The sequence below is a fragment of the Dasypus novemcinctus genome, chromosome 19, assembly GCF_030445035.2.
Source record: "Dasypus novemcinctus isolate mDasNov1 chromosome 19, mDasNov1.1.hap2, whole genome shotgun sequence".
Lineage (NCBI taxonomy): Eukaryota > Metazoa > Chordata > Mammalia > Cingulata > Dasypodidae > Dasypus > Dasypus novemcinctus.
The window spans coordinates 19,840,231-19,853,380 of record NC_080691.1 but is presented as its reverse complement, the minus strand read 5'-3'; positions in this window follow the sequence as shown (position 1 = coordinate 19,853,380).

Sequence of the window (13,150 nt, the reverse complement as noted above, 5' to 3'; positions counted from 1 at the left end):
GAGAGAGAACGTTTGGCTGATGATGGGGGGGGGGTGTATTTTCATTTTAGATGCCTTTCAAGTTTCTTTTTTCCCAGCTGAGTGTTTGGTGTATTTATAGAATTCAGGGGGAGTATTTAAGGGTAACTGGCAGTGAAGCTGCATTTGGGGCTATCAGGAAGCTCAGAATCATGTGGGAAAGGTTGATGGGAGGGGACAAAAAGAGGCAGGAAGCGGTAGGGCACAAAGTGGCTTTCTCTTTCATGCTGCCAAGCCGTTTCTCCCTCCTGGGCTGGTGACGTCAAATCAGGATCTGATAAGAGTGCTATAGATGGACTGATAGAATCAAAATGATGGGCAAGGGGAAGACTGGCTAACTGTAGTACATACCTATAACAGAACAGCCTTCAGCCATCTAAAGGAGGGAAGTTCTGATACATGCTACAACACGGGCGCGCCTTGAGAGCACGCTGCCCAGCAAAAGAAGCCAGGCACCAAAGGCCACAGATTGTATGACTCAGTTTCCGTGAAATATCCAGCCTAGGTGAATCCAGACAGACAGAAAGTAGATGAGTGGTTGCCTAGGCCCAGGAGGGAGGGAGAATGGGAGCAACTGCTAATGGCTCAGGGTTTCCTTTTGGGGTGATGAAAATGTTCTGGAACTAGATGGAGGTGGTGGTTGCACAACATCGTGAGTGTAATAAATGCCACTGAGTTGCTCACTTTAAAATGGGTAACTTTGTGGTATGTGAATTGCCCCTCAATGTTTAAAAAATGATGGAGAGGCAGGGCCTTGTAAGGTCAACCTCTCCAGCCTTGCAAGCTGCTCTCTCTTGGCAGCTCAGCTCCCAGGCGCTGCGGGGCCCAAGGCCTGCTGTCACTCATTCTGCCCTCTCTCTACTCCCCAGCCCTGGCAGGCCCTTTGGAGTCTGAAGGCTTTTGCACTTGCTTCTTCTCCCTGGCCTTTCTTTTCCCCTAGTCGTGCTGGACTCCTCCTCCTCATTTGGGTTTCAGCTCCAATGCCACTTTCTCAGGAAGGCCTTTTCTCCCCATCTTATTTAAGGTAACAAACCTATCAGTCATTCTCCCTCACTGTTTTTCAGACGGAAGTTCATGAACTATCAGTGAGTAATGAAAGCTGTTTAGCGGGTCTTGATTAACATTTTTTTAAATGAAATGAAATGGAATAGAAAATATCACACAGAATAAGGGTTTTTGTTTCAGAAATATTTCTAGTGGCGTAACAAACCACTTCAAATATATTGGCTTAAAACAACTGGGTGAACAAAGCAGGGCCATGTAACACAGTGAACCCCGAGGTGAATGATGGACGGAGGTTCACAGTATAGATAGGAGAACATTCTCTCACGAACTATAACAAATGCACAATACTGATACATGGTGTTAGTAATAAGATGGCCTGTGGGGAAAACACACCACATATAAGCTGTGGACTATAGACTGAGGTTCACGCACCAGTTATAACAAGTGTGTCACAACAATGTAAGGTGTTAGTGGTGGGGCGATGTAGGGAAGCCCTGTATGGTATAAATGACTGTTTTGTAAACTCACAACCTCTCAAATTTAAAAAAAAAAATTAAAAAAAAATAAAGATGAGTTCAGTTTTCTCTGTTAATGCAAACACCTTTTTAGTACATTGTTGGTTTTTTGAGGTACCAGGGCCGGGAATTCAAACAGGGACCTCAGATGTGGCAAGCAGGCACTCAACCACTGAGGCACATCATTTTCCCTTAATATAGTTTTCCCATGGCAAAAATAAAGGACAATATGATTTTCTTCCAAGATTTTTCTCATTAGGATGAGAAAGCAATAGAATGAGAGCAGAAGCCAGCAAGCATCTGAGAGGAAGCAAGTGTATTTAACTTCTTTCAAACCTCCATGTCAGTACCTGTTATATTAAGTTTACCTTTCAGTTCTTTTTCTTAATCTCTTCTCTTCCAGACATTGCAGTATTTTTAGTACTTCCTTAAATCTTTTTTTCTTTTCTTTATATATATCCAATTTTTTGGTAGGTACCGGAAAGAGATACCCAACTCTTTCCTCACAACTCACTCCTAACAACTAAGGTATTAGAATTGGAAACAAGAAGGATCAAGAAAAGCAAAGCCTATTTCCAAATACATTGCACCTTAATTTTAAAATTAGACTATTGGCTTGCCACCTTATGTATATTTCACTTATGGATGCTTCACAAATACAAAAAAGCCAGCAACCCCCTCCAACTGTCTATATATGCTTAACCTGAAAGAAGAATGGCTGTAGCTAGATGGTTGAGCACCTACACCCATAACTGCTTTTGGCTTTGAAACGAGTTAATGAAGGCAGGGGAGTTTTCTTCCCCACTTCCCAGTGGATAATAGCAGAACACACTATGCCACAAAATTACCCATTCTCTGGGATAAATAGCCTGGTTTAACCATTGAAATAGATCTCTTAGAGAAGACCCCTGAGAATTTGAGACCCCTTAGACCAACCCCTCCCTTTCTCTACCTTGATACAGTGTTTGGATAGGAGGGTACACTACTGCTCAGTGTAGCAAATACTTGGGCTTATTAAAGAAGATCACTTTTCAGAAGACTTCAGTGGACCACAAGTATATTATGGAGGAACAGATTTTGCTAAGACATAATCTAGTTTTATACCTCAATCATGGATCAACTGTATGTAGCTAACTTGCAGTTTAAAAGGGACCCCATCAGTAAAAAGAAAGCATTTTTTAAAACTGCCTGCCTTTAGTTAAATTCACACTTTCCCACCTCGAACTTAAAAGCATGTCAAACAATCCACATCCGATGCCATAAAAAGGAACTGCAAGGGAAAATGGTACAATCTTAGTGAATGGGAATTGGAATTAAAAGGGTTTGCTGTCCTTCTTAGAATGTTCTAAAATGTCAAGGCAGTTGCTTGTGTTTAACTGTGAACAAATAAAAATTTATTGTTTGGCACTAAAAAAAAAAAAAAAAGCCAGCAGCCTCCGCGTGATCATCTCTTGGTGAAGAAGCAAGAGCATACGAACTATCTGTGGAAGCTTTAAGGTCCTGGTGTTGGTGGGCTCACTGTTTTACTCAGCATAGTCACCTGAATTTAAAAAACACAGGTGTAAAGAGGTTAATTTTCTGTAACTTTTTAAGTCACTAATAAGTTTGTATTCTTCAAGTATACGGTGCTAACACAACACAATTAGAAACTTTCACTGCCTAAAAACAAAAACAAAAATCACAACTGGGGCCGTAGTCCTGGCTGCCATTTCTCATTCATGGGGTCTTTCTCTTTTTCTCACTGCTCATGGTCTCTCATCATTCAACCATCTGGCGTGAGCTCCCAGCGGCTGTGTACCAAGAGCGCAAAAGACGAGGCCACCAAGCCTCTTAAAAGCTTAGGCCTAAAATCCACAGGCTTTAATTTCTTCCACATTTGATTGGTCAAAGCAAATCACATGACCAGCCCAGAGGTAAGGGAAGGCGAACAGGCTCCGCCTCCGGGTGGGAGGGGCCGCATGCGCATACCTGGAGTGGGAACCACGTTGGCAGCCAGCTGTGCAGACAACCTACTGCAGTTGTTTGGGGAAAGTTTTACTTCTGTTTAATGTATTTGCATAGGTGTGCGTTAGGTTACGAGATAAACATATTTATCCCTGTGAGTCATAGTCAAAAAGTTTTTTAAAAAACCTACATCCCTTTTTTTTTTATTTCTTTCACAGCACTCTAAACTTCATTATAAATCTCTCCTCATTAAAATATAAGCTCTGGAAGGGCAGGGACCTTGTCTATCTTATTTATATCTCACAGGGCCTGGCACTTGATAGGTGTTTCCTAAGTATCTGTTGTTGTTGAATAGGTAGTAACAGTTATCATTTATTGGGTGCTGAGCACTTAAATGCTTTACCTCCTCTAATTCATTTAATAGATATTTAAGCACTTTCTGTGTGCCAGACACTCTTCTAGAGAAGCTGTGAACAAAATCCCTCCCCGCCCAGAGTTTACAATTCACCATAAGACAGATACTGTTTTGACAGATTAGGAATCTAGAGTCAGAGAAGCCAAGTAACTTGGCCAAGGCCACACAGCTAGTAATTTTACCGCAGGACCTGGCTCTCCTCCTCACTGCTGGAGCTGTTGGGTTTTGCAGATGGGCAAACAGATCTCAATTCCTGCAATTGCATCTCGGAAGGGTCAAAACTTGTCTTTCTGGGAACTGGATACTGGGCAGTGGGAACAGGAGAGTCCCATGACCTCAGGAGCCCCTACCCATGGCCCCCACTCCATGAAGGCAGCTCACACCTGGGGCACTGCAGATTTGAGACACAGGTCCCAGTCGCCCCCACCGTCTTATCGGCATGTGACATCCCCAAGTGGCTGGGGCCTGCAGGCCTGGCAAAGAATGCAGGCCGACCAAAAATAAACCTGCCACATTCCTTGGCAGCCCCCTGCCCCTTCCCGCTCTCCAGCCATCCATCCGCGCTGTGGAGTCTGCCAGAGAAGGCAGAGAAAGGCAGAGCAGGGTTGGGGAAGCAAGCACTGCCGTCCAACCCCCCGGAGAAAGCGGGAGCCGGGAAGAGAGGAAGAGAGAGAGAGAGATAACCTTATATGGGAACATGCGCAGACAATATGTGGCAATGGCTTAGAGGGCAGCAGAGGTCAGATACCAAACAGATGGAAGAAATTAAACATGGGACAGAGCGTGTTCCTGGGCCCTGAAAACAGCTCTTGTTTCACAGGGAGTTCGCACAAAGCCTGGCCCGTTTCCTTTTTTGCCTAAGCTTTGCAAGATGTGCATCCTAAACTCGACATGACTTTGAGTCAAGCCTCTGACTCCGTGGCTGGGCAGATGTGTGAATCCCCTCAAGTCATTTCTTTGATGACAAAAAAATTCTTCTTTGCTAATAAAAAGGAAAAGCCGGGACCGATTTCCCAAGAGTTTTCAATATCACTCCAAAGGCATATAAATTAGGTTAATGAGTAAATAAACCTGCCTTTCTCATTCATTCGTTCAACAAATGTTGCAAACCAATTACATACCAGGCTCTGAGCCAGGGGCTGGGAAAACAATGTCAATTAATAATAATAATAACAGTTACCATTTGTGGATTTTCACTCATTTCAGAAATATTTCACTAAAGAATAACTTACTTAACACCCACCATGTTCCAGTCATTGATGCTATAGACATTGATCCAGAATCATCTGGGCCCTCCCTTGTGGAATCTTCAAGGGGGATGAGGGAAGGTAGAAATGGCAGGTATTGCGCAAGTGATCCCATGTGGTCTTCACAACAGCTCTTTGAGTGAGCAACCAGTGCTGTCTCCATTTATTTATTTCTTTTTCTCAAAGTTCAAGTAGAGAAAGTTCATTAGATCGTCGGTGCGGCAGGGGTCTGAAGAGAGACTTCGGCCCCTATTGTCTCCATTTAAGAGAGTTTTTCACCTCAGTACAACTTACATATGGGGCCAGACAACCCTTAGTTGTGATGGGCTGGCCTGTGCATTGTAGGATACTTAGCAGCTGCCCGAGCCTTTACCCTCTAGATGCCAGTACCAACAACCCTAACAAAAAAATGTCCCCAGACATTGCCAAATGTCCCCTGGGGGACAAAATTGCTTCCAGGTGAGGATCACTGATGTAACAGGTGAGGAAGTAGAGGACTGGAGTGGGTTAAGAAACCCTCTAAAGATCAATCAACTGACAAGTAGGATTCCCACGTGGGTCCCCTGGTTCCAAAGTCCATGAACTGAACCTTTACAATGAGAAACTCTATTTCTTTGGCAAGAGGTGATTGTGCGCTGGGTTGGTTGTAGACATCAGCATCTCATTTCACAAAAAGGAAGTCATCTGAGTTAGTTCAAGTCCTCTGCAAAGAAGACACCAAGACGGGCTCAGACTTGTAAGAGATTCACCGAGGCCCTCACACTGAGATGCAGGCTGGACACCTGTGAAGGGAAAGAGGGAAGGAAGGATTGGGTAGAAAGAGTCTTGGACATCAGTGCAGTTCTAAGAAAAGTTAATCCAGGCTGATGGAGAGTTCCTACGCCAAAGTCACCTGTTAGAGAAATCCCCTACTGGGCAGGAGTGGCCTGCACCCGTAGTCGTGGCTGGGAGCAGCCCGGGGGGTGGGTTGGCCTCGGCATGAACATGGTGGTGGGTCCAGAGGGGTGACAGTTGGGGCTGTCAATCAACCATGCTGTTTGTTCTCTGTGTCCATTTGCTGTGTGTTCTTCTGTGTCCGCTTGTATTCTTGTCAGTGGCACCGGTGATCTGTGTCTCGTTTTGTTGCGTCATCTTGCTGTGTCAGCTCTCGTGTGTGTGGCGCCCTGCGCAGGCTGCACTTTCTTTCGCACTGGGCGGCTCTCCTTAGGGGACACCCCTGCGTGGCACGGCACTCCTTGCATGCATCAGTACTGCGCGTTGGCCAACTCCACGTGGGTCAAGGAGGCCCTGGGTTTGAACCGTGGACCTCCCATGTTACAGTAGGCGGACACTCTATCCATTGAGCCAAGTCTGCTTCCCAAACCATGATCTCTTGAAGGAGATCTGATCTGTACATTCTTGTGGCTGCCAAATCATCAGAGAAACAATGCACAGAATTACATTCAGCTTAAGGCAAGACATTTAAAAAGGCACCAGGGATGCAGTGGGTGACAAAGCCCAACTGACATCCATTAAGCAAAAGGGTTTATTTTCCTTGCAACGTCTCAAGCTTCTAAATGACCTTTGAAGTCAACTTCAACTTGGGTACCACCAGTGAGGAGGTAGAGTGCAGCCTCAAGGGCTACTTTTTAGCTTCTGGCTGTGGGCACTTTCTGAGCCTCTCTTCTCTGTCTGAATGATGGGTTTAATCCACCCTATCTTATAGGATTGAGGTGAGGATTGAATAAACATATATGAGAGAGTTCATGGAATTTTCAGAAGAGGATTGTATTAATTGGGTTTCTCCAGGATATACAAGTGACTCATGAGACCGTGGGGGCTGGCAAGTGTGAAATTTATAGGGAGGTCTGCAAACTGGGAACTCTCATAAAGGTGAGGCTGAAGTCTTTTGTCTGAATTCCTTAGGGGAAACTGATTGGCTGAAAATCCTGACAAGAGATAATCTCAGACTGAGGTAGAAATTCTTCTTCTGACCTCTGGAATCCTTAGTTCTAGTTTTTAAGACCTTCAATTTATTGGATGAAGAGACTTCCACATTGCTAAGGGTAATTCCCTTTGTTGATTATAGTTGCAATTTACTGATTGTAGATGCAATCAACGGATTATAGATGCAAATCTCACCTACGAAATACCCTCACAGTAACAAGCAGGCCAGGGCTTGACCAAACAAGTGGACACCATAATCTAGCCAAGCCGACACATGAAATTAACCAACACGAGGATGGAGAGCCTCCTGCACAAACTGGACATCACCCTGCCAGTCGCCCTCTCATCCTTTCAACTAAGAGTCATCTCTGTACCTACACAAAACCGACTACAAACATAGCCTCCCCATGGACTAATGTGACAGGTAAGTTGGGCTCAAAGAGTGTTTTAAAAAATTAAGCCAACACTTAAAAAAAATTGATATATTTCATATGAAATTCCAGATTTATAGGTTTCCTCGAAAAATGAAAAAAAAATCTGGCCATACCATATGGCCCAGATTGGCTGGAACTGAGGATGGAGTGCCTGCTTCAGACGGGGCATGCACTGTGCAGTTTGCTACAGTTTGTACCATTCCTATCTGCTCTAACCCTAAGGCCAAGTGTCAATTGCTGATTATCATTATGTGTGTGCTGATGCTTTTCTTCGACGAATATTCCCTTGTCCCATATATTTATCAAAAGGGGAAAGGAATGGGTAGACTGGTAGGGCTTATGATCTTTCACGTACCTGTCCCCACTTCGCTCACTTACAGTACTGCCTGGTTCCCGAAGCACTGAAGTTTGCCTTTTAGCTTGCCAACCTTTTAACACCTGAAATCTCCATCCTAAAATTATCCCTACAGGGCCTGGAGCTAGGTCAGCTATGCTCAAACCAGAGCTGAAGGTTGATAGTAGGAGGCGACTGCTCAAAGAAAGATTGGGTGCTGTTATCAGAAGGGGGGAGTGAATGCTGGGCAAACCCCCAAACCAGATACCCACTAAATCTAGCATCTCCCCTACCACTGACTTCTTCCCTCAAGCCTTCCAGCTAGTACCAGTTTGCCCCCTGCCCACACCCTGTTCCTGGTGTATGCTCTTATTCTCTTCAAAAGGCCACCTTATATCCTCTTTCTCCACTCAAATAGACTCCAAAGCCCAGATCAAGCCTCCCCTAGTCAACCGCTCCAGAACAATGAAATCATTCTGGGAACTCCTAGCACAATGGGAACCTGAACCACACACTCCAGCACTCAGCTTCATAGCTGTTGCTTGAATGCAGGAATAAATGAATGAAGAGATCATTTGCATGGGTTGCAATAATTGGAAAACGGCCAAGATTGGAAGGAAATACATAAAAATGTTAGCAATGGCTACCTTTGAGTTATCACTGGGAGATTTTGGCTTTTCTTCTTTATTCCTTTCAGTATTTCCTACAATGAGATCATACAAAGGATAATAGTCGTATTGAAGGGATGCAGGTCTGGTTTAAGCAGCGTGAGGGCGAGGAACGAGCGGCGGCTCTGTGAGACCCCAGAGCCCGGCAGCGGGGCACACACACGGGGTGAGAGCCCACCCTGAGTGCTAATCCCACAGCATCAGCAGTTGGAGTGGAGATGCCGATTACCTTCCCAGGAGCCTTCCCCCCTTTCCCCTTTCAGACTCTCCAAACCCCAGTGGTGAGTGGTGTGCTCCCTCCTGCAGCCGGCCAGGTGCCTCATGGGAGCTGACCCGGCACTTGCTCGAGAGGAGGAGTCCTGAGCAGTGGAAGCCAGGCTTTCTCAGCCTTGGCACTTAGTTCTCTGCTGTGGGGGGCTGCCTGTGCAGCGGAGGAGGCCGGCAGCATCCCTGGCCCCTACCACCGGGTGCCAGTAGCAGACCCCCTCCCCAGTGTGACAACCAAAAATGTCTCCAGACATTGTCTACTGAATGTTCCCCTAGGGAGCAAAGTCTCCCAGACTTGAGCGTCCCCGGTCTAATGATGTCAATCCCATTCATTCCCGGCCAGGGACGGGTTGAGGTAGGGCCGATGAGAGGTGAGAGCAAGTTGACTGGGGAGGGAGGCTCCTTTCACAGAGGGAATCGAGGAAGATTCTTCCGCCTCGGGATATTGCCTTATTTGGACGTGATGTCTGGGAATGCCTGTCCTCTTGCAACCGGAAGGGACACAAGGGGAATTAACCCGAGGGCAAAGGCGTCATGATAAAGACGGGGCAGTGAAACAAGTGGAGAGAACCTGCAGACCTCGCTGCATTTAGCTACCTTACACTCTACTTCTTGTTCTGTGAAGTAATACCTTTTCCTTCATGTTAAGCTAACTTGAGTTGCACTTTTCTGGTTACAGCATCTTAACTGACACACAAGGCTGTTAAGGTATTGCAGAGAAAATGACAGTCCAAAGCTGTGATTCTCTGGTTAAGGGATGGATATCAGAATCTGGAGTAGGGGAAATTTGTCTCCTTTGATAGTCCCTGTGGAGAAGCACACCGATCGAAGGCTATTCCAGTTCCACAGGCAAAAGCTCGTAAGTGTGTAGCAGTGCAGGTGCTGAGACAAGGAAAGGGGTTGAAATCCTTTTGCAAAACAAGGAGCAGATTTGGAGAGCTTATTACATCAAAAATCCTGCAAAACACCAAGTTCTGTAGTTTCTGGGAGTCCCCTAAACAGCCTCTAAAATGGAGCTGATAAAGAAAATGCTAAGCCAAGCATCATAACCTTAGACGCCTCGGTTTGTTCATCTGTAAACTTGGGAGAAATAAGGCGAGAATCTAAGGCGAGAATCCTCTAATATTGAGAACCATAGAGCAGGTAATGGATTGTTGGTGTTAAGAAGCCCAGGCACACCACAGTGTATTCCTGGTGGTCAAATGGTCAAGATTTAGGAGGTGGTATGGCCACATAGTTCATTTTTTATGGCATGCCTTATTAAATTTCTTTTACTTTTGAGCTTTGGTTTCCCCTTCTGTAAACTGCGGCAAGACCTTGCTGTGACTACACACTGAAGATAAAATAAGGCTGTTTGAAAAAGAGACTCATATATTACTATTATTATTTCTACCACAATTTTCTTGTCCAGCGACCAACAGCAACCCGGCACAGCCGCCATAGCCAATGCCGGTGCACCGTTGCCCCCTGCTGGTTGGATGTGGTGCCACACAGGGTTACCGAGGTGTCAGGGAGGACGGGGACGCGGGAGTGGGGACCCCTGGGAAATGGAAGCTCCGAGAGGGAAAGGCACTTGCCCCACGGCATGGAGCTAGCCATGGTCAGAGCTGTGTCTCGAAGTTGAACTCGACTCCTGTTTCTTAGCTTTTTCCAGAAGGAGAAAAAGGAGGCCTGTCAAGCTCACCCACTGAGGTTCCACCCTCTCTGCTCTGGGACTTTTCTAAATGGTCTGAGTGGGCTTTTTTCTCTCCTGCTACGCCTACTGTGTCCTTTCCTCACCACCCAAACTCCTTGGGCTTCCTTGTCCTTTTCTTCACCCGAGGGTGCCCTCCTGTGGCACTGAGGTCCAAAGTCCTGCTGGGTGCTGGATGCTTTACAAAAATTATGTCACGTCCTTTCGACCACTCCATAAGGCAGGGGTTCTCAAACTTTCTTGTTCCATGGACCCCTTTGCCGGTCAGGTATAAATCACGGACGCTGACTAAGTCCACACTCTACTGTGTATTATTTAATAAATATATCACACCCACACCAACATGTCCCCACAAGAAGAATGGTTTTTCTGAAGTTCAATTCAAGGTCCTGGACCCCTGGTTAAGAAGCCCTGCCATAAGGAGATGCAGGAAACTAAAGCTCAGAGAGGTTAGGAAATCTGCCTGAAGCCCAACAGGCAGTAAGTGCAGGAGCTGGGATCTGAACTCTTCGCCTAAGTTCTCCAAAGCACGCATTCTCTCTGCCACTGAAAATCAAAACAAAGCAAATTACCACAGTAAATTGTGTTGAATGCATAATTAAAAGAACAAGAGCAGGGTGGGGAGAGAGAGAGATAGAGAAAGATTTGTTGGTTCTGTTGGAGAACACTGAAACATAAAATAAAATTATAGGAAAAAGGGAAGGAACAAAGTCCCTCAATCATAGCTACCATATATGAGACTCTAAATACTTCCAATATATATTTTAATAGACAACAATTGGCGATTAACATCTTATATAAGGGAAACTGAGGTATGTACCACCCAACCCATGTCCTTGCCAGTTATTAATATAACATATCAGGCTCAATATGTTAGATATTGGACACACTGAAAGCCCACCAGATAATGAAGGGGGACAAATAAGAAACTGATATACCAAACTCTAATTCTTCTTTCACCAACTGTAATATAAATATTCACCTTTACATGTTGGTGTTTTGGGGGACCATCCAAAATGGTAGCACTGAATTGAATCTGGTCTACAAATTTTAAGTCTTTCCCAGCAGGAGAATTGCAACACTTCTCCAACTTTATAACTATCTTTCTGAGGCTGAGCAAGTAAGGTGTTTTCTATATTTGGAACACTGCATGTTCGTTCTAAAACAAAATGTAAAATGATTTAATTAGAATATATAATCTATCACTGGCAAATTAAATTTTATACATGTCATGTAAAAATGAGGTGCTGTGTGCTACAAACACAGATGTGCATTAAATAGTTATCTTGCAAAAAAATCTTACATTAAGGTTTTGTACACCTTCAGAACAATACATGTGTCCTGAAAATATATTTGCAAAGTCAACTTGCTCATTTTGGATCTGATTTTTTCATTAACATTGAAATAATTTAATGTTAACTCCTCCTTTCACATTGATTAATATTTAAAATAAAAAATTGGAATTTAAAAATTATAATCTTGTTAAGAAGAAACTATCCAAAAGTCAATTATTAACATATAATCATAATATTAAATATAAATTAACTATTTTTAAAAGTAATGTCAGGAAAAAAGTAACCAAACAAATTTGCTTTCATTTAGCGGCTTAGCTGAGAAAATCACCTTTGAATGAGGATCACTGGAATTCCTCCCCTATAATTCAGTTCTAATCAACTACATAGCAATTAGTTTATTTGTATGTGTGCTTGTTTATATATTTTGTGCTCATTTTATACAAATTGCTTTTCTTGCTGCATTGTGGTAAATACTAATTTACAGGGAAAAACCTGATTCTGGCTGTTGGGTATTTTCCAGCTACTATGTTTATATGAAAGGTGACTAAAAGACGAGTTTGAATGAACATATTCATAATTAGATATATTTGTCTTTGTTCAAATGTCAAACTCATAAATCCTAGTATTGACACTGAAATGTTCTCATGAATACTTTACTTCTAATTGTAAACTTTGAGGTTGATAAGAACACTATCTTTATATGGCTTATGATAATTTTTTGAAACCTCTCATCAAAGCATAGACGTCACGGTACGTTTGAATTAAACTCAAATATTAGCCCATCTGCATGCAGTTTTGTGTAAATTACTGAGGGAAGAACATTTTAAAAGAATATTATATTATCATTTGTTCATTTAATCATCAGAGAAATAAACTCTGTTCCTTATTTCTAAAACAAACAAAAAACCTGTGTTCTTTGAATGCCCCAAATCGTAGTTGCTGGGCAGACAAACAAGTGATGAAGCAATGCAGGGGAAGGGTTTTGAACACCCACCATGTGCTGGCAGAATCACCTACATTGTCCTGTTAATTCTTCTATTGACACATGGGAACTTGAATCCTGTCCACAACAGAGGCACAAATAGGGAACTGAGTCCTAAAAGGTTAAAAAATTCGCCGAGGAACACTTTACAAAATCTGGGATTAAAATTCGAACCTCCCTGCCTGGTGCTAGTATCTAAGTGAATTGTGCTTTTAGAAACCTAACTGGGGGAAGTATAGGGCAGCCGGCGTCAGGCTGGACTGCAGGCCTCGCTGCCGGGAAACCACTCAGACGCTACTGCAAACTGTTTCCTTCCTGGAGGCCTCAGGGTTCAAGGCCCTTCTGATCTAGGTTCAGATCCCACATTTCTGAGCCCTACTATGTGCCAGGCTCTGGGTTAGGTATTT